Raw genomic sequence first — 5,224 nt, forward strand, 5'->3', positions numbered from 1 at the left:
GTGAATGTATTGCTTCTTAAACTCTCACTAACAAAATTAAAATTGATCATATTATTTGGGCCCAAATAAAAGCTGCAAAAAATGGCCAGTTGACTGCTTAAGGCTCATAGTCCACCTTTGCACCTCTAAGTCGTGGGTACCCATGTTTGTTTGTGTCTGTGTGTAAAGAAAGAAAAGTGCCAAATAACTTTATATGCAACATTGCAATATAAATATATCACAATACAAATGTCATCATTTTGGAGTCACTGAGTTGAGGAACAAGCACATCTGTTGTATAAGTTGTGGCAACCTGGTGCCTACAAGGTGTATTGAGACTAAAGTTCCAGGATTTTCCAGCTACCAAAGACTCGAGATAGTAGGGGTATAGTCCAATATATTATAGGATAATGGATAAAGCAGATTGCTGTAGGCAATGCATTTGCAGTATTTAGAGATGAATAATATGGGACAGTTAATCAGTATGATGACAATTACTTTGATTCTTATTTAATGTATTTGAAGAGGGAAGTATACAATCTTTTTGTTTTTTTAAAAAACACCAAATATTTTCTTTTTCCTGAAAGGATGCTGGATGTTAATATGAAACATATTAATTGCTAGTTCATTTTTATCAACAAGTTATCTGATACATTAAGGACCTTTGGGGTGTTGTTTCTGTGCAAAAAATAATGATCTATGAATCTGATAAGGATGACACTGCTGTCTAAAGCACTGGCCTTATCCTGAGAAGTATGTATAAAAATCATATTTTGTTTTCCAAAAGTACCTCTTCCCTTATATATGATGGGTTAACTACACTAGTTAGCATCTTTATCTTTGTACTACAGAGTCATTCAGAAGGTGGATTTAGCTGTCAAACAGTTTTCTGATTTGCTAGCAACATCCATGATATCAGAGATCAAGTATTTTGCTTATTTGGAAAAGTAATGGCGAATCCCTCCAAAAAAATTGGAGTTATCTTCTAAGTTCTATAAAACTGAGGTAATGCACAAGTGCAAGCATAAAAGAACATATCAAATAATATCTATCCAATAGAATTGGAATTCTGGAAAGGTTCTAATAATTAAAACTTCATGCAGATAATATGTTTTTTAATTTAGTTAACGGATGATATTGATTTGTTCAGAAAGGTTTTTGTTGTTGTTAGTTGTGAAGTCGTGTCCGACCCATCGCGACCCCATGGGCAACGTTCCTCCAGGCCTTCCTGTCCTCTACCATGCCCCAGAGTCCATTTAAGGCTCATACCGACTGCTTCAGTGACTCCATCCAGCCACCTTATTGTCTGCCGTCCCCTTCTTCTTTTGCCCTCAACCGTTCCCAGCATTAGGCTCTTCTCCAGTGAGTCCTTCCTTCTCATTAGGTGGCCAAAGTATTTGAGTTTCATCTTCAGGATCTGGCTTTCTAAAGAGCAGTCAGTGTTGATCTAAGGCCAAAACCAAAGTTAGAAATTCAGGAGTAATGCTCACACTCAAGAGAAAACGTAAGAGCTGCTCATTTTCATTCTGTAATATCCACCTTTGCAGTGTATTAAAGTAGTTACCACCTCTGAGAAAATAATCCTCCTTTGTATGAGAACCTACCTGACCCATCTAGAAATAATAATAGGGAAGCCCCAGAGTGAACACTTAGGAAAGGGCATTGTTATGCATACACAAATATTTATGATTACTAAATGGCAAACACCTTGCAATAAGCTTTGAGTTTTGAGGCCTTACCTTGCTAACTGAGCAGGGAACTTCAGAGTAATTACTTTCTAGTCTAAGACAGTGAGACTAACTGGATCCCACCCAGAAAAGAAGGAAACTGAGAAAGGCTTTGAGCTAGCATGTACAACCTTAGTCAGGTTTCATGATGAAACTGAAAAGAAGTATCTTTAGAATAATATTAGTTTCAAATTCTTCCCATAAAGCAGAATCTCCAAAATCCTATTTGGGCCTTTTGTTTTCCAGTTAGTTGCCTGTTATTGTGAGATGGGAAGAAGGGAAATTTAAAACTCATTGGTAGCGTCAATGAGTTTTAAATTTTCCACAGCAAACAAATAACAATGATGAACTGCCATCAGTCTGGCTAAATTATCTGACACACCCTAATCTGTCTAGGTGGGGAGGTCTTAATTGTCTCCCTTTAGCCCAAGTAAAAATGATGTTGCTTTAGAGTTTAGATCTTCTTGCCCAAAGTGCAAAAGTTATGATTTTAAGAAGTATAAATCTAATTATTTTAACAATCCTTAGATTGTTAAGATTAGCTATGTGTCTGTATAATCCTGCATGGCGGGAAATTCCTTTTTAAGCTAATGAAACTAAATCTATTAAAAAAAGAGGAAAAAAGGACAGAGGGACACATAATGGCAGTGCAAGGTATAATCCTACACAGCTTGTTTCCAATGGATTTGAAGAACTACAACCTTCAGGTCGAATTGACCCGTGCAGTATGCGAGCTGAGGATGAAGATCATTTCCAGAAGGTAAGAGAGAGGTTCCATTGAAGCCTATTGATCATTTTGGTGGTATCCTGCTCTTGATGGAACAGTCTGTTTCTAGTGAACAATCTGTCACCAACTGTGGCATCTCTTCACAAATTGGTTGAAACAGCGTTTTCCACAGGGGATTTGAAAAAACATGCTAGCCAGTGCAAATTTGGTAGACCCGGGTTTTTAGGATTATTTTTATTGCAGTTGCTTTGTTTATGGTTTTAGTTGTATTTCCTTGTTACTATTATAAACCACTAAGAGCTGCAGTATTCAGCAGCATACATATGAAAGAATAAATAGGAACAAAACTAATATAGTTGAGCTGATCTTTGACTGTAATCAAGAATGATTTAATTTGAAAGCTAATATAGCTGATATTGTTGTGCTCATTCTGTAACTGTAGAATAAGACCGTCCGTGGCCTTAAATAGATACCGGAAAAAATATCCCAAGCACTCCTTTTAATTAAACATATCCACAGAAATATAAAATATAGAAAATAAGGCACCAGTCCTCATTAAACAAATAAATATATAAATTATATATTGTATTTTAATTGTTTCATGTTTGGTGAGCTGCATAGTATTATTGGCTTTATATAAAAATGAATGTTGTGCAATATTGTGATTTGTCAATAATTGTAGGCATAATTCCTGCTTAATAAAAATAATGTTATCATATAGTTTATACACACAAATCCCCCAGCAACTAAGACTAACCTGAGCACAACCAAGCCCCACCTGAACAGAACACGCCTCCAGCCAATCAGAACACGGCCAACCCCTCAACCAATCAGAACACAGCCAAACCCCCAACCAATGAGAACACACCCCCATTCAATCAGAACACAGCCAAGCCCCCCCCAATGAAGCCACACCCCCACTAGCAGTTAAAAGGAAGAAGCAGCTGCAAGCTCACATCACTCTGAGAAGCACAGAGCTGAAGACACAAGCCTGAAGATGATGAATGAGACTTCATCGAAACGTTGCCTAGATACTTCCATTCTTACGCGGGGAAAAACCCGAATAACCAAAGATCTATCTATCTATCTATCTATCTATCTATCTATCTATCTATCTATCTATCTATCTATCTATATCTTTTAAGTAGAGGCAGCCACTAAATGGCTTCAGCACATGAGTTCTTCTGTTACACATATGTGTGATGTCATGACACAGGTACAAAAACAGGTTGAGTTATGACATTACAATGAACCTTTTTTCTCTCTTTTGCCTCTCCTTTTGAACATCCATGCTTTGAAATAAAACCCCATGCCTGGCTCTTAGATATATGAGGACAAACTTCCACTGGAATTCTCTTAGAGATGCTAGTGAATTTCAGAACGTTCACCTTAGCATAGAAACCTACATCTACTTTTTTATTTCCCTTCTAAGAGAAAAGCTATCATTAATCTCAAGCCTTCTTTTTAAAAAACCACTTGTAGTGGTAATTGCTTTCTGTTCTTAACTGATGCAATAGTTCTCGTGGGACTGATTTAGGACCATGATTGTAACCACCAGTACAACTAATTGGATTTTAAAAGGAAAACAGAGAAGCTTCCAGATATGACAGAGACAACTTAATTTGAAAATTTTCTTTTTCCAAACCATCTACTTCCAGTTCATCTTACTCTCTGAAATAAGGAAAGCAAATAATTCTGTTATAACTAAACTCAATGTAAAATACCTCTAGCTTTTCCCTGGAAGAAGGAAAGATGCCAATATAAAATCAGGTAGCTATCTTCAAAACTTATTTCAACAAATAATACTTCTTTTAACTACTTGGTCATTGTTGGGATGGTAATAGTAAAAGGGAAATATTTATTATAAAAATATGGCAAATTATGAGGGACAAATTGTGAAATCAAAAAATATCTGGAGTATTAAAAAACATTTCCCCACATTCATTCAAGCATTCAATTTGTGCAATTATATTGTGTTGATTTACAGGATTACTATCACAAAATAAGATGTGTGTATGAGTTTTCTGGCCATTTATACCATAATTAGTGGGCTATCATTAACAGATTGCAAAAACCTGCATGACCACTAGACTGCAAAGAGTTAGAGTACCCTAATATTTTGCTGCCATTCAGAGTATGACTATATTTTTTTCAACATAGGTTCAGTAGTCCTATGTTGTAGCCCTATGCAATTCTTTCCTTCACAGTCTCCATTTTAGGTAAATAAAGTCTACATATCTGTACTGCCTATAAAAAGGAAAACCACTGAACTATGGAAAATACTTGAATCAAAAGTTAATTGCTGATTAATTTTTTTCATCTATGACCAAGTGAGTGAAGTGCATATTTGTTTTAAGTTATTTTGGCAACAATATGAAAAGAAAGGAGGAGGAAAATATTAAAGGTAGCCTTTCCCCTACTTTTACCATGAATGACAGGATTTCCCTCCTCCTTTCTTCAAACATTTTAAATAGAGACGTCTGTTGAAATACTGGCAGTATTTATATGTATCTTTCCTTCACTTTTCAAAATCTAGAGGTGATAAGGAAGCCTTCTGTTGGTAAAGCACAGAAAGAAAATATCATCATGCTTTTCGAAACCAAGAGATTTTCAGAAGAGTCTTTGAAAAAGACCTTTTAGGAAACATTCCCCAAGTGGAAAAACCTCTCTCACAATCAGTGAAAAAACAACATATAAAAACCAAGTGAATAAAAATTGAGAAGGCGGAGTGGCCATGGAATCTGCACTGATGGGAAGGAGAAGAGAATGCCAAGCCAGGTGAGTAGCATGG

The sequence above is a fragment of the Notechis scutatus genome, chromosome 5 (assembly GCF_049901735.1).
Source record: "Notechis scutatus isolate UNSWTSFEM ecotype Mainland chromosome 5, rNotScu1.2, whole genome shotgun sequence".
Taxonomy (NCBI): Eukaryota; Metazoa; Chordata; class Lepidosauria; order Squamata; family Elapidae; genus Notechis; species Notechis scutatus.